Genomic DNA, 21,139 nt, shown 5'->3' with positions numbered 1-21,139 from the left:
ACAGTGAATAATATTCAGCATAGGGCCCAGAAATCAGCCCCCTCCACACTGAGCCCCATGTTGAGGAGGGTGAATGAGAAAAAGAAATAAAAAGCAAGGATGTGACTGCTCCTAGGTATGCTGGAGGAGAAGGTTTATCATAGATTAAAGGGAGAGCACAGCCAGAGGGTAATCTCTTGTGCACCATTAAGGTTCTCTTTTATTGTTCAAATGATGATTTCTGTACCAGCAGAGATTTGGTACAGGTCAGACTCAGTGTTTTTAAGCATTCTGTCTCTGTGTTTTGTAAACATCTTCTCCATCACCTTCTTATTGGTTTAATAAAGAGTTGAATGGTCTAACAGCCAGAATACAGCAAATACAGAGGCGAATGCCAGCAGCAAACCACCTAACTGAGAATAGGACCCCCGTTGAAGGAATCAGAGAAAGAACTGGAAGAGCTTGAAGGGGCTCGAGACCCCATATGTACAACAATGCCAACCAACCAGAGCTTCCAGGGACTAAGCCACTACCTAAAGACTATACATGGACTGACCCTGGACTCTGACCTCATAGGTAGCAATGAATATCCTAGTAAGAGCACCAGTGGAAGGGAAGCCCTGGGTTCTGCTAAGACTGAACCCCCAGTGAACTAGATTGTTGTGGGGAGGGCGGCAATGGGGGGAGGATGGGGAGGGGAACACCCATAAAGAAGGGGAGGGGGAGGGATTAGGGGGATGTTTGCCCGGAAACCGGGAAAGGGAATAACACCCGAAATGTATATAAGAAATACTCAAGTTAATAATAATAATAATAAAAAAAGAGTTGAATGGTCTATAACCAAGCAGGGAGATAGGTGGAACTTCCGAGCAGAGATAGGAACTCTGGGGAAGAGAGAGAGAGAAAGGCCCAGAGGTTCACCTGCTGGACGCAGAGGAAGAAACAGGCTCCAGGACTGAAGATGTGATAGGCTACGTGGAAGAACTTAGATTAATTAAGACATAGGAGCTATGTACCCATTGATTAGTGGATATTAGCCCAAAAGCTCTAATTAACCAAGATGCAATCTACGGACCACAGGAAGCTCAAGAAGAAGGATGACCAAAATGCTGATGCTCCCACTCCTTAAAAGGGGGGAAATATCCATAGGAGGGGATATGGAAGCAAAGTTTAGACCAGCGACTCAAGGAATGGCCATTCAGAGCCTGACACATGTGGCCCATATATATACAGCCACCAAAACTAGATAAGATTGATGAAGCTAGAAAAAATGCATGCTGAAAGGGACTGGATATAGATCTCTCCTGAAAGACACATCCAGAGCACATCCAATACAGAGGTCAATCCTAGCAGCAAACCACTGAACTGAGAATAGTACCCCCTTGGGGGGAATTAGAGGAAGTATTGAAAGAGTTGAAGGAGCTTGCAACCCCACAAAAACAAAAATGCCAACCAACCAGAGCTTCCAGGGACTAAAGCACTACTGAAAGACTACACATGGACTGGCCCAGGGCTCCAACTGCATATGTAGCAGATAATGGCCTTGTTGGGGCACCAGGGGAAGGGGAATCCGTTGGTTCTGCCATGGTTGGACCCCCAGTGTAGGGGAATATGGGGGAGGGAGTAAGGGGGATGGATGGGAGGAAATATCCGTATGGGGGAGGGGGAGAAGATGGGGGGTTTATGGACAGGAAACTGGGAAAGGGAATAACATTTGAAATGTAAGTAAAGAAATATATCTAATAAAAAAAAAAGACATAGGAGCTAATTGGAATGAGCCTAAGTTATAAGGCCTGAGCTATGATACATATAAAATTGTCTCTGTCATTATTGGGTGGCTGGGATCAGAGACAGTAGGTGATAATTGATGCACTGTAACTGTGGCTACAAATCCAAGCTTAGAGCTGGAGACATTCTGGTGGGAATGAGCACTTCCCAGAGCCAGAGGCAGCTGATTAGCAATACAGTCTCAAAGGCAGGATAGATGGAGAGGGAAACCGAAGTGGCTTGTGTGGAGGGCAGCTCCCCTAAGATTGCGCTGCAAGGCCAGCTGTCAGCTGACAAGTACTGGAGGGGCCCTGTGAGCAGTGGGAGACTAAGTGCACAGCCCTGCAGGCAAGCAGCTCCCCAAGCTGCATGTAGCAGGAGGGCTTGCCTGCCTGTGAAATGCCTGTCTCAGCACGAGCTCAGCAACATCCTAGAGTTGGGGCAGGTAGGCAAGGTCATTGCTCACTGTGTGAGGCAGGCTCAGCAGGGAGGGCAAACAGCATCTCTGGGACTGGTAGCAACTGACCATGGGATCGCAAGCCAGCCTAAGGATCAGTGCTGGCTCAAGCAGGTAGCCAGTGACTGCAGCCAAAGTTGGGTGGAAGACAGTCCATGAGCTGGTGGTGCCCTGAGCACAGTAGGTCCTAGGGCACAGAAGTCAAAGTTTCTCCTGGCAGCTGCCCTGGGAGTGGAGCAGCAGAGCTACCCCTTCCCAGTAAGTAGAACGACTGGGCAGAGCCATCAGCCAGGACCAACCATGTGCTAGTTAAGCCTCAGAAGGTGCCTGCTCCGGGAAGAGAGCGGTGGGGTGGAGAAGCACGGTGTGGCAGGAGGCACACCAACAAAAATACACAGGGAGAGAGAAATCAGGCAGAAAAAAACCAGGCAGTAAGCACTCGGCATGAGCAGAAATCTGGCAGAAAATTCTTTAGTTCCACCCAGACTCATGGAAAAGGCAGGAAAAGCAGAGAAATCACCAGTCTTGGTGAGATACCCGGGAAGTCTTTAAAGAGAGAGTTAAGTGGTATCAAAAGGAATACGCCACAAAAGGATGGAAAATATAATCCAGAGCGACAAGACCCATACAGGGCTACCTTAGATGGCTTAAAAATAAACGCAGAAAGTGAAAAGACAAATGACTTAATTGAGCTTGGTTTAGTACGGACTAGGGTTACTACCATTCTGGTATCTCCTATTTTATTCTTAACAGCCAAAGTGGCTTTGTGCGTCCTCTCAAAGAAAAAGGCTTTAAGAGATACAGGAAAAAGAAAACTGTGAAAAGAGGGTTGATAAGCCTTACAAGAAAAATTAGAATGATTGTAAATAAAACTGAGAAAGATACTCAGACAGAGGCAGAGAAATTGAGCCTACTGTACCACTGTATAAAGAAGTCAAAGGTGAGTCAAAAGTCATTAGGAAACCAACCTTAGCAAATACCAGCAGACAATAGGCATCCCCACGCTTATGAAGGATTTGGATGGTGTCCTGTAGAAACGCCAGGTTTCTAAAATGCTAGATTTTTAAAAGAAGCTGCCGTTTTGTATGGTACACAGTCACTGTTCATGAAGCCGATATGTCATTCTTGGACAATTCAAAATAGAGTAATCCCCCAAGACTGGACAGATATGACAAAGACAGTATTACAACCTGTTCCACAGTTACAGTGGTGATCATGGCAGACAGAACAAGCTAAGGAAGTAGCACAGAGAAGTTGGACTAGATGTATCAGTATTTCCCAGATCAGTCGCTTGGTGAGAGTCCACGGGCTGAGGTACAGATGCAGGTGGAGTACTATGATGCCTCCTTGGCGCCGTGTCAGACAGCAGCTGTAAGTGCTTGAGGCACGGTTGAAGGAACAGGAAACAGGTCTGAACCATTTACTAAAAGTATACGAAGTCCAAAGGGAGCATCACTGATTTTTTTTTTCTTACAAAGATTGACCTCAGCTGTAAATAGAAGAGTATCAGATTCAGAATCTAGACAAGTATTAAATGGTTTTTGAGAATGCTAATTCTACATGCAGGAAGGTGATTATACTTCTGAAGGCAAGATCAGCACTGTAGAATTATTATTCTAATAAGTCCTACGAGAGGTTGCTTCCCTCTCAATGGTTTATGTTCCTGAATGAAACACACACACACACACACACACACGCACACACACACACACACACACACACACACACACACACACACACACACACACACAGAGCCTTTATATTTCAATGTGCCTTAAACAGCACAATAGCTAGGGAACTGCCTAGCCTCCACGATGCTAGAATCTACCTCCACACTGCTAATTCCAAGTTGCTATGTACAATCTTGGCCACTGCAGACACAACTGAGCAGCCCTCTGGGCTGTGTTTTCTTGGCCCAAAGCCCAGGGTGCTCTCCTGTTTACCCCTTGGTGGCCTCTGTGTCTCTCCTCTCCCCACACTCCTAAAATATGGTGGCTCTCTCCTTTTCCCATTTCCTCAAAGTCCCAAGCCCAGGAAACCCAAATCCCTGCCTCTGTCTCTCCTCCCCAGTTATTGGCTGCTGGCATCTTTATTTACCAATCAAAATTAACCAGGGGCAGATTCCCAGAAGCTATGCAGACCCTCTCATGGAAACAGTTTTTGGAGGACATATTTAATATTCATAACACATGCAACTACATTTCCCCCTTTTTGTCTAACTAAAAAGGCTCTTTTCTCTCAGATATACATAATTATAACGTAATTATAACAATTATATAAACTGTAAATATGATATACACTTGTAACATCCAAGTCATCGTATTTGGCAATATGATAAAGTATTTTATCATCTATCCTGACTTAAAGAGTTTATAATTCTGCACCTCAAATAGGTTTGATTTTAATTTGCATTATCATCTGGAAACCATCCTTTCAAATCCGGAACATCATTTTTAGTGTTCAACAAGTTCAATTATGAAACTGTAACTAGTATTCAACCATGTCAGAGATCTGAGAAGGAATTAAATACTACCTGAATATGAGGAAGCACAGAGACATAGCTTCCAAAACTTACATGAATTGTAGAAACAGCTGGCTGCCTGGACAGTTCCAATATTCTTTGTATCATTGAAGCATCTGTCCTCAGTCTTCTGGCGCAGAATGATCTAACAGACCTTAAATGAAGCAGGAACTATGAAGGACTAGCTTACCCTGTATTTGCAGAGCTAATCTGTCAACTACCACACATCATATGTCCTTTCCTGGACAGCAATTTTTGTCTGTAGATGAATTAGGGTAATTCTTGCCCAGTGGCTACCTTGCCACAACAGGAGAAACTCTATATGGAGGTTATGATGCTCAATATCTTTTTTTGTAATGGAAATGGGGGTACTGTCAGGAGTAGATGTGTCTTCTAGTCAAAATGGGGGTACTGTCAGGAGCAGGCATATCACCTAGTTAATAACGGGTTGATGTTATATGCCATAGTCTGTGGATCTCTGATGCTTTGAAGACTATCTATCGATATATAGTATAACTGAACTTGACTACTCTTAGCTATTTACTATTTGAATAATATTAAAAATACTTCATTGTAATTAAATCAAAATTTGATATTACCATGAGTATCCTATCTGATCATTAATTTGCATTAATTAATGTTCCTAAACATTTGTAATAGTAGCTATTAGCAGTACTGGACCTAAGCCTTGTATTTTTTATTCTTTAATCTTTTTTATAGTCTACCATCTGACTGTTCCACATCCCATACCTCCTCCCCCTGTCTGCAAGAGAATGTTCCCACCCCCATCCCCACCCCACCAGACCTTCCCATTCCATGGTGCCTTGAGTCTCTTGAAGGTTAGGTGCATCTTCTCTCATTGAGGCCAGACCATGCAGTCCTCTGCTGTATATGTGTTGGGGGCCTCAAATCAGCTGGTGTATGCTGCCTGGTTGGTGGCTCAGTGTCTGAGAGATCTCTGGGATCCATGCTAAATTGAGACCGCTGGTCCTCCTACAGGGTTGCTCTGCTTCTCAGCTTCCTCCAACTCTCCCCTAATTCAACCACAGGGGTCAGCAGCTTCTGTTCATTGGTTGGGTGCACATATCTGCATCTGACTCTTTCAGCTGCTTGTTGGGTCTTTCTGAGGTCAGTCATGATAGGTCCCTGTTTGTGAGCACTCTATAGCATCAGTAATAGTGTCAGGCCCTGGAGCCTCCACTTGAGTTGGATCCCAATTTGGGCCAGTAACTGGACCTCCTTTTCCTCAGGCTCTTCTCCATTTTTTTTCCTGCCATTCTTTCAGACAGGAACAATTCTGGGGTCAGAGCTTTTGACTGTGGGATGTCAACCCCATCCTGCCACTTGATGCCCTGTCTTTCTACTGGAGGTATAAGCCTTGCATTTGTAAATGAGTTTTATAGGCACAGTGTCTCTCTAAGAGTAACAAAATTAACTTAAAATTTTTATTAATATACAAAGATTTATGACAATGAAAACTTTGTATCAATATATAAATTCTGTACCAGTATAAAAATATAACTTCAATTCTGCACCAAAATGTAAAGATTTCTACCAATGTAAGATTATGACTGTAAAATGTTTTGTTTAAGAATAATTTAGCAATCCATCCCCATATCTCAGGAGAGACCAAAACTAAAACAAAAACGAACAAGTATTTTGGCAAACTACTATAGATGAAGAGAGGTCAAAATTAATAGTATTTGAAAATGACATTAAAATGGAAGGTTTGGTAGACATAGGAGCACATGTAACAATAATTTCACCCAAATCGCGCTTTCAGATTGGCTTCCCTGGCAGGTGGCTATGCAGTTTCTAGGGGTTAGAACATTATCTCAGGTAAAACAGCATGTGAGATAGCTTAAAGGCATAGATCCAGAAGGTCAAATGGGAAAGTTAAAGCCATATGTGGCTAATATAGCCATAAATTTATGGGAACATGATTTGTTGCAGCAATGGAAGACAGATTAACACTCCTTCATTTTCAGAACTAGAACATAAAAAGACATGCTTCTGACAAAATATTGAAAGGTATTTTCAAGAAAAATCACAGACTGTCAAGGCTGTCCATAACAGGATATAACAGGTTGCTGTCTTTTCTTTTTTAATTTTATTTTTCTCGCATATTTTATGTATTTACATTTCAAATATTATCCCCTTTCCCCTCTCTCCCATACCGCCTCCCCGCTCCCCCCGACTCTATGAGGATGCTCCCACACCCACCCACCCACTCCAACCTCAACACCCTGGCATTCCCCTACACTGGGGAAACAAGCCTTTACAGGACCAAGGACTTTTCCTCCCACTGAAGCTGGTCAATGCCTTCCTCTGCTACATATGCAGCTGGAGTCATGGGTTCCTCCATGTGTACTCATTGGTTGGTGGTTTAGTCCCTAAGAGCTCTGGTAGGGTCTGGTTGGTTGATATTGTTGTTCTTCCTATGGTGTTGCAAACCCCTTCAGTTCCTTCAGTCTTTTCTCTTACTTCATCATTGGGGACCCCTTGTTTAGTCCAATGGTTAGCTGTAAGCATCCTCATCTGTATCAGTAGGGCTCTGGCAGAGCCTCCAGAAAACACCCAAATCTGGTTCCTGTCAGCAAGCATTTCTTGGCATAAGCAATAGTGACTGAGTTTGGTGGCTGCATATGGGATTGATCTCCAGTTGGGGCAGTCTCTGGATGACCTTTTCTTCAGTCTGCTCTACTATTTGACCTTTGATTTCCTCCCATGAGTATTTTGTTCTCCCTTCTAAGAAAGAATGGAGCATGAACATTTTGGTTTTCTTTCTTCTTGGGCTTCATATGATCCATGAAAATTTTCTTAGGAATTCCAAGCTTTTAGGCTAATATTCACTTATCAGTGAATGCATACCATCTGTGTTCTTTTGTGACTGGGTTACCTCATTCAGGATATTTTCTAGTTCAATCCATTTGCCTAAGAATTTCATGAAGTCATTGTTTTTGATACCTGAGTAGTACTCTATTGTGTAGATGTACCACACTTTATGTATCCATTCCTCTGTTGAAGGGCATCTTTCCAGCTGTGGCTGTTATAAATAAGGTTGCTATGAGCATAGTGGAGTATGTGTCTTTGTTGTATGTTGGAGCATCTTTTGGGTATATGCCCAGGAGAGGTATAGCTGGGCCCTCAGGTAGTGCAATGTCCAATTTTCTGAGGAACCTCCAGACTGATTTCCAGAATGGTTTTACCAGCTTGCAATCCCACCAACAACGGAAGAGTGTTCCTCTTTCTCCACATCCTTGCCAGCATCTACAGTCACCTGAGTTTTTGATCTTAGCCATTCTGACTGTTGTGAGGTGGAATCTCAGGGTTGTTTTGATTTGCATTTCCCTTATGACTAAGGATGTTGAACATTTCTTTAGGTGCTTCTTGGCCATTCAATATTCCTCAGTTGAGAATTCTTTGTTTAGCTCTGTACCCCATTTTTAAAATAGGATTATTTGATTCTCTGGAGACTAACTTCTTAAGTTCTTTCTATGTATTAGATATCAGCCCTCTATCGGATGTGGGATTGGTAAAGAACTTTTCCTAATATGTTGGTTGCCATTTTGTCCTTACAGAAGCTTTGCAATTTTATGAGGTCCCATTTGTTGATCTTAATCTTAGAGCATACGCCATTTGTGTTCTGTTCAGGAACTTTTCCCCAGTGCCTGTGTGATTGAGACTCTTCTCGACTTTATCTTTTGTTAGTTTGAGTGTGTCTGGTTTGATGTGGGGTCTTTGATCCACTTGGACTTGAGCTTTGTACAAGGAGATAAGAATGGGTCAATTAGCATTCTTCTACATGCTGATCTCCAGTTGAACCAGCACCATTTGTTGAAAATGCTATCTTTTTTCCACAGGATGGTTTTAGCTCCTTTGTCAAAAATCAAGTGACCATAGGTGTGTGGGTTCATTTCTGGGTATTCAGTTCTACTCCACAGATCTACCTACCTGGCTCTGTACTTACCGTATAGTTTTTAATCACGATTGCTCTGTAATTCAGCTTGAGGTTAAGGATGATTTCCTCAGAAGTTCTTTTATGGTTGAGAATAGTTTTCACTATCCTGTGTTTTTTGCTTTTCCAAATGAATTTGCAAATTACTCTTTCTAATTCTATAAAGAATTGAGGTGGAATTTTGATCGGGATTGCATTGAATCTCTAGATTGCTTCGGCAAGATGACCATTTTTACTATATTAATCCTGCCAATCCATGAGCATGGGAGATTTTTTTCATCTTTTGAGATCTTCTTCAATTTCTTTCTTCAGAGACTTGACATTCTTGTCATACAGATCTTTCACTTGCTTGGTTAGAGTCACAACAAGGTATTTTTATATTATTTGTGACTATTGGGAAGGGGGTCATTTCCCTAACTTCTTTCTCAGCCTGTTTATCCTTTGAGTAGAGGAAGGCTACTGATTTGTTTGGGTTGATTTTATATCCAGCCACTTGGCTCAAGCTGTTTATCAGGTCTAGGACTTCTCTGGTGGAACTTTTGGGGTCACTTAAGTATAGTATCATATCATCTGCAAATAATGATATTTGACATCTTCCTTTGCCATTTGTATCCTTTTGACTTTCTTTTGTTGTCTAATTGCTCTGGCTAGGCCTTAAGTACTATATTGAATAGGTAGGGAGAGAGTCCCCGATTTTAGTGGGATTGCTTCAAGTTTCTCTCCATTTAGTTTGATGTTGTTTATTGGTTTCCTGTATATTGCTTTTACTGTATTTAGGTATATGCTTTGAATTCCTGATCTTTCCAAGACTTTTATCATGAAGGGGTGTTGAATTTTGTCAAATGCTTTATAAGCATCTAATAAAATGATCATGTGGTTTTTTTCCCCTTGAGTTTGTTTTTATAATGGATTACCTTGATGCTTTTCTGTATATTGAACCATCCTTACATTCCTGGTATAAAGCCTGCTTGATCATGTTGAATGATTGTTTTGATGTGTTCTTGGATTCAGTTTGGGAGAGTTTTATTGAGTGTTTTTGCATCAATATTCATGAGGGAAATTGATCTGAAGTTCTCTTGTAGGGTCTTAGTGTGGTTTAAGTATAAGTGTAATTGTAACTTCAAAGGATGAATATGGTACTGTTCCTTATGTTTCTACTTTGTGGAATCATTTGAAGAATATTGGTATTTGGTCTTCTTTGAAGGTCTGATAGAATTCTGCACTGGTCCTGGGCTTTTTTGGTTGGAAGACTTTTAATGACTGTTTCTATTTCTTTAGGGGTTATGGGACAGTTTAGATGGTTTATATGATCTTGATTTAACTTTAGTACCTGGTATCTGCCTCAAAAATTGTCTATTTCCTCCAGATTTTCCAGTTTTGTTGAGTGTAGGCTTTTGTAGTAGGATCTGATAATTTTCTAAATTTTCTCAATTTCTGTTGTTATGTCTCCCTTTTTATTTCTGATTTTGTTAATTTGGATAATGTCTCTCTGCCCTCTGGTTATTCTGGCTAAGGGTTTATCTATCTTGTTGATTTTCTCAAACAATCTGCTCCTGGTTTTGTTGATTCTTTGTATAGTCCTTTTTGTTTCTACTTGGTTGATTTGAGCTCTGAGTTTGATTATTTCCGGCCATCCATTTCTCTTTGGTGTATTTGCTTCTCTTTGTTCTAGAGCTTTCAGGTGTACTGTCAAGCTACTAGTGTATGCTCTCTTCAGTTTTGTTTTGTTTTGTTTTTTTGAGGCACTCAGAGCTATGAGTTTTCCTCTTAGCACTACTTTCATTGTGTCCCATAAGTTTGGGTATGTTTTGCCTTCATTTTTATTAAATTCTAAAAAATTTTTAAAATTCTAAATTCTCTTATTTATTTCTTCATTGACCTAGTTATCATTGAGTAGAGTCTCATTCAACTTCCAAGTGTATGTGGGCTTTCTGTTGTTTTTGTTGTTATTGATGATAGCCTTTGTCCCTGGTGATCTGATAGAATGCATGGGATTATTTCAAATCACCTTGTATCTATTAAGGCCTGTTTTGTGACCAAATTATATGGCCAATTTTGGACAAGGTACCATGATGTGCTGGGAAGAATGTATATTTTTTTGTTTTAGGATGAAATGTTCTATAGGTATCTGTTAAATCCATTTGGTTCATAAGTTCTGTAAGTTTCAGCGTGTCATGATTTTGTTTCTGTTTCCATGATCTGTCCATTGTTGAGAGTGGTGTGTTGCAGTCTCCTACTATTATTGTGTATGGTGCAATGTATGCTTTGAGGTTTTATAAAGTTTCTTTTATGAATGTGGTTACCCTTGCATTTGGAGCATAGATGTTTAGAAGAGAGTTCATCTTGGTAGACTTTTCCTTTGATGAGTATGTAGCATCCTTCCTTATCTTTTTTGATAACTTTTGGTTGAAAGCCCATTTTATTCAATATTGTTATAGCTACTACAGCTTGTTTTTTGGGAACATTTGCTTGGAATTTTTTTCCTCAGTCTTTTATTCTTAAGTAGTGTCTGTCTTTGTCTCTGAGGTGTGTTTCCTGTATGAAGCAAAATGCTGGGTCCTGCTTATGTATCCAGTCTGTTAGTCTATGTCATTTTATCAGGGAATAGAGTCCATTGATGTTAAGAGTAATTATGGAGAAGTTATTGTTGCTTTCTTTTATTTTTGTTGTTAGAGGTAGAATTATGTTTGTGTTGCTATCTTCTTTTGGGTTTGTTGCAACAAGATTACTTCCTTGTTTTTTCTAGGGTGTAGATCCCTTCTTGTGTTGTAGTTTTCCATCTATTATCCTTTCTAGGGCTGAAATTGTTGAAAAATATGGAGTAAATTGGTTTTGTCATAGAATAGCTTAGTTTCTTCATCTATGTTAATTGAAAGTCTTCATGGATATAGTAGCCTGGCCTGGCTTTTGTGTTCTCTTAGGGTCTGTATGACATCCATTCAGGATATTCTAGCTTTCATAGTCTCTGGTGAGAAGTCTGGTGTAATTCTGATAGGTCTGCCTTTTTATGTTACTAGACTTTTTTCCCTTGGTACTTTTAATATTCTTTGTTTGTTTTGTGCATTTAGTGTTTTGCCTATTATGTGGCAGGAGGAATTTCTTTTCTTCTCCACTCTGTTTGGAGTTCTGTAGGCTTCTTCTATGTTTGTGGGCATCTCTTTCTTTAGGTTAGGGAAGTTTTCTTCTATAATTTTTTTTCTTTTTTCTCTTTTTTCGGAGCTGGGGACCAAACCCAGGGCCTTGTGCTTGCTAGACAAGCGCTCTACCATTCTTCTATAATTTTTTGAGGATATTTACTGACTCCTTAAGTTGTGAGTCTTCACTCTCTTCTATAGCTAATATCTTCATTGTAGATATTATTATCTTCATGTAGATATTCAAGACATCAACATTGTCCTGGATTGCCTGGATGTTTTGGGTTAGGAGCTTTTTGCATTTTGCATTTTCTTTGATGGCTGTGTCAATGTTTTTTATGATATCTTCTATCCCTGAGATTCTCTCTTCAAAGTCTTGTATTCTGTTGATGATGCTTGCATCTATGCCTCCTGACCTCTTTCCTAGATTTTCTATCTCCAGGGTTGTCTCCCTTTGTGATTTATTTTTTTTTCTATTTCCATTTTTAAATCCTGGATGGTTTTGTTCAATTCCTTCACCTACTTGGTTGTGTTTTCTTGTAATTCATTAAGGAATTTTTGCATTTCCTCCTTAAGGGCTTCTACTTGCTTACTTTTGCTGTCCTATATTTATTTAATGGAATTGTTTATTTCCTTCTTAACCTCCTCTATCTTCATCATGAGATGAGATTTTTAAATCCAAATCTTGCTTTTCTGGTGTGACAGCATATCCAATATTTGCTGTGGTGGGAGAACTGGATTCTGGTGATGCCAAGTAGTCTTGGCAGGCAGATTTTGTGTTCAAGGGCTGTGCAACAGTCCCAGCTCTGGGGGCAAATAGAGACTGCAGTGTTGGTCTTTCAAATGGACCAACTGCCCTACCTTTAAAATGGTTGACAAACCTTTATGGGTGGCACAGTGGCTTATAAGAAAAGAAAAATTACAGGAACTAGAACAGCCAGTTCAGGAGCAGCTAAATTCTCAACATATTGATGAATCTGCCTTTGCAATTCCTCTATGTTTGTTAGAAAGAAAGAAAGGAAGGAAGAAACAAATAAAAAAGTGAAAGAAAGAAAGAAAGAAAGAAAGGAAGAAAGAAAGAAAGAAAGTCATGAAATGGAGGATGGTAACAGATTTAAGAGCCGTAAGTAAGATGATTCATCCAATGGGCTCTTTATAGCTTTGAATTCCATGGCCTTCTTTATTATCTAAGCCATAGTCTATGATTGTAATTGATTTAAAAGATTGCTTTTTAACAATCCCTTTGAATGAGCATGGCAGGGAAAGACTTGCTTTCTTAATATCTATTTAAAATAATAATTTTCCAAGAAAGAGATACAGTTGGAAAGTCTTACCACAAGGAATGTTAAGCAGTCCTACCTTGGGCTAATATTTTCTACAACAGCTGTTAGAATCAATTTGTAAAGAGTTTCCTCATTCTAAAATTTATCATTACATGGATGATATCTTGGTTGATGATTCGGACAGAAATACCTTAGAACTAATGCTTGAATTTGGGTGTGGTGGCACATTCCTTTAATTCCAACATTCAGGAGGCAGAGGCTTCTGGATCTCTGTGAGTTCAAGACTATCCTGTTCTACAAAGCATGTTCTGGGACAGCCATGGCTGTTACACAGAGAAACCTTGTTTTCAGAAAAGAAATAAAAGAAAGTATGAAAGAAAAATTAAAAAACACTTGGTGAAGTAAAGATAAATTTCCTTTTTGGAGAGTATATATTGCTTATGAAATACAAAAGGTGATTCTGTTAATTATCTAGGCTATCAAATAGGGTCTACAGAAAATATGACCACAGGAGAGATCAGTTAGGAACTCTAAATGATTTTCAAAAATTGTTGAGAGATATTAATTGGCTACAGCCCATAATTGGATCAACTACTCAAGAGCTAAGTAATCTATTTCAAACCTTACAGGATTACTTGCATTTTAATAGTCCAATGAAATGATTAGATGAACTCGAAAAGGAATAAGTTCTGAAAGAAATTACAGGATACACATGCTTATGACTTGGATCCAAAGCTGGATTATATTTTGGTTTGCCTTCTATTCATTCTCCCACAGGAATTCTCATGCAGAGAGAAGATAATATCTAAGAATGGATATTTTTGGCACCCAGAGGAAAAAATTAAAGAACTATGTAGAAAAGGCTTCTAAATTGATACTGAATGGAAAAAAAATGAGACTTCATCAATTAACAAGAATAGACCCAGCAGAAATTGTGGTACTTTTTAGTAATTCTGAAATTGCCTCATGGTAGGAGAAAAATGCACATAGGCAAGTAACTTGCAGTATTTTTTTGTTGTTGTTATTGGGGATATTAACAACAAATGTCCCATAAGTAAGAGACTTTGATTTATAGAATGACTAACTGGATATAGTAGAGGGGTCAGCAAATTCTGGAGCCCCCACATTCTATGTTGATGCAAGTAAATCAGGAAAGGCAGGTTATAAGTCAAGAATAATAAGTAACCTGTCTCAGAGCCCTTATAATTCAGGTAAAAACTTAGAGCTGTATGTGATTCTGATGGTCTTATTAGATTTTGCTGTATCTCTTAATATAGTAACTGACTCTCAATATGCAGAAAGAGTTGTTTTACATATTAAAATGTCTGATTATATTCTGAATGATTCATAATTAGCTTCACTATTTGTTAACTACAACAATAATCAAGAAATAGAAATCACCCTTGTGGGGTTGGGGATTTAAGCTCAGTGGTGAGGCGTTTGCCTAGGAAGCAAAGGCCCTGGGTTCGGTCCCCAGCTCGAAAAAAAAGAACCAAAAAAAAAAAAAAAAAAAAAAAAAAGAATCATCCCTTGTATATAACACATATCAGATCCCATACAGGTCTATCTGGCCCTCTATAGCACAAGGTAGTGGATGAAATTGACTATTAATAGGAAATGTCCTTCCTTGTCAATAGGAAAGATTTAGAATGCTTTTTCAATCACTTGTCCACAATCCAAGGAAATTTCCTACTTGTTCTTGTATAACCAAACTCTATTACCTGCAGGAAACTACCCTAAAGGTACTTAAAGAAATTATACGTGGCAAAGGATGTGTTTTATTTTGTACATTTTGATAAATTAATGTATGTGCACCATCCCATAGATAAATAATCAGGATTTTAACAGGCAACGACTTTAACTTCTGAAAAAGCTGATTCTGTAATTACACCGTTATTACTAGTTATGACCATCATGAGTATACCTGTACAAATTAAGACTGACAGTGCTCTAGCATATGTCTCTAGTAAAATGAGACTTTTTTTTACATATTACAACATAAGGCATATTACAAGCATACCACACGATCCTATAGGACAAACAGTTTTAGAAAGATCTAATCACATTCTAAAAAATATGCTTAATAAACAGAAAGGGGTACTAAAAGCCCCCAGAGATTGATAATGTGGTGCTTCATTACTTTTAAAATTTTTAAATGCTCATTATTAAAATACATCAGCTGCTGAGAGACATTGGGTGTGGAAAAATCTGTTGAATTAAATCATCCTATGTATTTTAAGGATTTGTTAACTTCAGAATGGAAGGCAGAAAATGTTTTGCATTGAGGGAAAGGTTATATAAGCCTTTATCTCAACAGAACATGAAAAGTTGTAGATTCTTTTAAAATTAATAAAGATAAGGTTTGATTGGGGAATACCTCCTGAAAATCTTGGCTATAGACATAAAGGAAGAATCCTGGAAGAATAACAAATTAGCTAACATGAATTCTGATCCCTCTACATGGGAGCTGCTCTGAGACTGGCTGAGACACGAAGGTCTCTGTGTATCCATTAAATCTTGTTGCCTGCTGTCTTCAGAACTTATTATTACACTCCATCCTTTATATGGCCTGGATGGAGGAGATTTATATTACAGTTTGATTGTATAGTCCCATTGGACTTATAAAGTTTGATGCCTTTCTCTTCTTCATACAAAGAACAGAGAGTCATCTTTAGCTGTTTGTGCACATTGCACATTCTATGCACATGTTAGTGTAGATATTTATATTACCTTTAAGAGTTTTTGTGTTTTCAGAGCAAAAGGACCAAACACCAATGGAGACAGGTAACTCAGGTGATCTAGTCTCACAGCCTCTCTCAGCAGCTATTTCCTCAACAATCTGCATCCAGGACAACTGTTAAGTGGCTAGCTAAGATGGTCCTGCCTCACACACTATTTCAGCCAAGATTTCCATTAAGCCCTGTACTTTTGCATCACACAGAGACTGTACAACAAATGACACACTTGGCCTAGATCCCAAATTTCTTAGGACCACCCACAGAGTGGCGTCACTCTCAGACAGCAGGAATCAATTTTAAGAGAACAGTACCTTGATTCCCAAGAAATGGGATGGGTAGTTTTTGATTGGTGAGTGATGAATATTTGTCATTATTTAAGGAAAGGGGGTTGTTACTGGTCTTGGTCAGGGAGAAAATGAAATTGAAGAGGTTAGATCCAGGGATCTCTTTCTTTCTTTCTCTTCTATTTAGTGTTAGGGGGAAGATGGGATGGGCAGGAAAGAAAAAGGGTGACATAGGAATGACAGGATAAAAGAGTGGAGTTTTGAATCTGCTTGGAGACTAAAAAGCAACAAGTCTCAAATATTTTTACATTGTTATAGAGTTTTGTATCTTGATGCAAATTTAAGATTCTATTTTTGTTACAACATACTGTATATATGTTTCGACTCTTCTTTTATGCATTGCACCTATGCAACTCATTTAAAAATATGATAGAAGTTTCTAGTCCTTGAAAGCTACTGTTGCAAACTGTTTATCATGATTAAGAAATTCAAGTTAGTATTTTATAGTGTAAGTTTCTGGTTTCTTTGGAAAATTGGTTGTGCCACTTTTTTTTTTCCTGGAAGCTCTTTTTTGTGCGAGGATGTCTTGCTGAAGAGACATGTGAGAGGACATGTGATGTTTTGCTGGAGCAGACACTTGAGGGAGCATGTGATGTTTGGAAAGGGTCTAAGGATCAACCTCATGGGCAGTGAGACAATGCTTTTGCATTACTATGCTTTTCAATGCCTTGTTGGTCTTTACTGATCTTTGCTTGTTGTGACTTTGTAGAGAGAAATGTCCCAAAGAATTTCTTGTGTTATTCCACCTGCTTCTTGCCCCTTCTGCTGACTAGTGCTGATTCAACAGAGCCACAAGGTTTCTGCTGGATTGAGCCATTGCTGATTTGTGTTTGGTGTCTGCTATTGGACTGTGCTGCTGATATCCTGATAATGAATATTGGAATAGCCCCAAATAATTACTTCTAAACAGGTCCTCAACCCCCTTTGTCCTATTAACTATCTTTCTCCCCTACCTTTGGTGGGTGGTCTAGAAGGGAGATTGAAGTGTTAAAGAATCCTAAATAAAGTAGGCTTTGAAAAGCCTAAGCCTATAGTAATTAATCAATCAAACTTGTGGTCATGATTGATACTAGTTTGGTTACTTAAAGAAATAGCTTTATTTGGCCTCTTGTAGATGTTTTCAATGTTAAGAAAATAGTAAATAGCTAATGGAAACAAGCTATGATTACCTATTTGGATATATTTTAGACAGATGGATGTTCTTTAAACACTTTCAGATATCCATAGAATATGACACTTCAGATGTTTTAATAACATAAGCCCTTTTGTGATAGTTGGGGATTACCCTCTAAGAATCTACCTCTAAGAAGATGATGGGCATTGAAGAACCTCTACAAGCTAGCCAGGCAAAAAACTGCCCTTGCCTCAACTGCTGACAACATACTGTACAAACAGTGGACAAGCAGGACATGGAAGAAGTCAACTGCCCAGCTTTGCCAAGACCAGATAGGCTAGTCCTTCATAATTTTTACTTCACACACACACACACACACACACACACACACACACACACACACACACACACACACACACACACACAATCTGTCAGATAGTCTGGGCCTTTAGGCCAAAGATGGATGCTTCAACAATGCAGAGGAGTCTTGGGTGACTGTCCAGAAAGCCAACAGCCTGTGTCATTTCTACAATTTTGGAAGCTGCTTGTTCTGTACATCCTGTTTATACACATAATATTTATTCTTCTCAGGTCTCTGATGGGGTTGTAGACCAGAAGAAGGAACAGGTCATATGGCACAACTTAGATTAGAATTAAGGATTAATTAAGGATTAATTAAGAGCTAGTTGGGAATGAACCTAAGCTATAAGCCCTGGGCTATGATAAGTAATAATGGTCTCAGTATCATTAATAAGCAGCTGTCAAGTTAGAGACCATGTGGCAATAGAAGGATATCTGGGAGAGTCCAGAGTGAACTTGATCCTGGGCCAAGCCATGTGAGGAGAGGAGTTGGGGGAGTAAGGAGAGACAGGAGATCAGGAGGTTAAGGGGTATAGCAAAATTCAAAAAGACCAGTTAACCAGACTAGAAAAGGACAGCTCAACCAGTGGGTTAGAGTAGTTTGGTGTAGGGGGTAGAGTAAGTCAGCCCCAAGGACCCTATAATAGGTAGGGAGTGAGAAGTGCTGGGAGAACCTAGCAGCCAGGTCTGCTGCGATATGCTAAATAGGCACTTTTGTTAGTCATTTGTCCCAGGTTGAGATCTAAGGATGGCACAGGTGTGTTTCCCTACAGGACAGAGGATGCTGTGTGAGGACACTCAGAGGTCACTAGCAATCTGTCCCCCAAACTTTCCAGAAACCCTCCTGATAGGGTTTGTGGAAAGTTGTTCATGCCAAGGTGTTTTAGTGGGTGGGGGGCAGGGTGTGGTGGTGGGAAGTGGTGGCCACTGAGTGACAGTGCTGTTAATTTCTGTAGCAGTCAAGTGCCTGAGACTCTGCCCAAGCTGTAGAAATCCACAAGAGAGGCACACCAGGCAGGGAAGTAAATCCTTTCCTTCTGCAACATTTCTCTAGTGTCTGCTCTTTACAGACTTTAACATCATATTATCTTGTAAAGGAAACTAATATTTAGGAGCTAGAGAGATGGCTCTGTGGCTAGAACACTTGCTGTACTTGTCAAGGATCTGCTTTTGGTTCCCAGCACCCATATGGTAACTCACAACCTTTTGGAATTTCAGTTCCAGGGGATCTGATGCCCTTTCTGGCCTATGCAGGCATCAAGCACATATTTGGTATACATATACACATGCAGGCAAATGCTCCTATAAATAAAAATAAAACGAATATTTAATGGATGTCTTTCCATTTTGAAGAAAAGGCAATGCAGGTAAATTTGAAGGGGATAACCTATGACACACTTATTTATATCTATCTGTTTATGTCTTTGTTCTGGAGTCTAACATGAGCACAGGTGATTGAACCCAAAGCCTCACACATGTTAGACAAATGTTCATCTATGAAGCTACACGCACACTCAGCTCACTCTCCTTTCAATACATAATTCATGACTAGTAATATGGTACCTTTTAACATTCTTGATGTTTTCTCTGTAGAAATTGACCCATTCATTGGGCAAACATTTAATTGTAGATATTACTTAATCCTGACCCGGGGTTTCTACCTTCCTTTTAGTTCCCCGATAAGAGACACACAGAACTTTTATATTTATAATAATCCTTAAAAAGCACAGGAGCTGGGCAAATACCTACCCTCTGCGCTATTAGAATCTATGTTCCTATCAATAACCCCGAATTATTACTTACTACTTACTATGTGTCATCTGGGCTGCTCCTAACTCCAGTTGGCCAGCCCTCAGGGCCATGTTCTTATAGCTCACCTAGCCCATGGCAGCTTCTCCTTCCTCCTCCTGCGTATTCTTCTCCTAGTGGTTCTCCCCTATCTCCCATCCCAAGCCCAGAAAAACTAAACCCCACCTTCTGTCCAGCTTTTGGCTGTCGGCATCTGTATTTACCAATCACAAATAACTTGGGGGCAGGGTCATAGGTCTATCTGCAGACTCCGTGCTTGGGGGCCCCACTTAGCATTACTATAGACAGCAACCTCAACACTTACCCAGGGAACTGATGCTTTAGGAACTTCTCTGAAGCAAATGTTCTAAGCTGTTGCCTAATAACAGTTTTCTATTCCTTCTTATTAAGAGAACCTCAGCTTTGTTTTTCTCTGAATGCTTCTTTCAGTCACAGGCTTCAGAGCAGGCTGGTCCTAGTCTTGTTCCATTAAAACCACAATCAAAGTGAACAGCAGGTTTTGATGATCCCTTCTCCATGTCTTCTTTGCTGGCACTGGTTCCGTTACATGCTCTGGCCAACAAAGAGAAGTGCCCAGGAACTTGTAGAACGTGGTTGAGCCCCCTCTTAAAACATGGAATTCTTGGACTGAGGATGTCTTTTAGTTGGTAGAGGCTTGCCTATGTGCACAAAGCCCTGGTTCAATCACCAGTCATGTGCAAACCAGGCATGGGGGTATGTACTTGTAATCTTGTCACCAGGGACAGAAACATGACTTCACACAGCCTGATGAATATTTTTTAGGGACCCAGACTCAGGGAAGCCCAGACCTCCTGACTTTGAAATATATATAAAGAATTCCAGTACTAACTAATATGAAGCAGAATTTGGGTTTCATTAATAATTAAAAGAAAGGCACTCAGTAAAATAATAAAGACACAGCCAAGAGAGTGGGTGAGAGCTTCTCAAAGAAGACCTGCGATTTATCCAAAGATATTTTTAACATAGATTTTAAATACAGGGTTTAAGAGAAAGAGAGATGCCCTGGGAAACAGCAAGATATACTCTTAGGGATACGGGCTTCTGAATATCTTCGCGTTAACCGTGTGTAATGTTGTGGTGGCTCTCAAATTACAGCTCAAAGAGTTGCTAAGAAAGCCCCTGTCCACTGCGTTTTTCTGATGAGTGAGATTATAGGGCATCTCCAGAGGCACCTTGGATGAGTTTACAATCTGATAAAACCAGGAGCCATTAGTGTCTATGGGAGCCATTCTCATTCAAACCGCCACCATCCCCTAGTCCCAGAGGAACAAGGGCAAGTTGTTAGCCTGTCTTGAAAGGAACACTTTTGGTGACCTCATGGGAAGAAGAAGAGAATAGCAACCTAGTGCTCCTTTCTTCCTCTGACTTCTCCCATGTCCATCACCAAAGCAAAAGTGGTCTGGGATGCACGGTATTGGTCGGCATTCACTGCAGGAAGCTGGTATAGTAAGATAGGCTAGTGAACCTAGGTTAGCAAAACCCCAGCCCAGAACTGGATGTGTCAGACACTTGCTTATGTGACAAGCAGACAGAGAGGATGCTATGGCTTGGCTCTTAGACGACTCATATTTAGGTTGGATGACTGACTGCCTGAGAAGAAAAGGCACAGCACAGAGCACGAGCATCACTGGGGTGACTTCCTGGAGGATGCTAA

Source organism: Rattus rattus, chromosome 1, assembly GCF_011064425.1.
Source record: "Rattus rattus isolate New Zealand chromosome 1, Rrattus_CSIRO_v1, whole genome shotgun sequence".
Taxonomy (NCBI): Eukaryota; Metazoa; Chordata; class Mammalia; order Rodentia; family Muridae; genus Rattus; species Rattus rattus.
The sequence above is the reverse complement of the archived record's forward strand: the minus strand, read 5'-3'. Positions refer to the sequence as shown.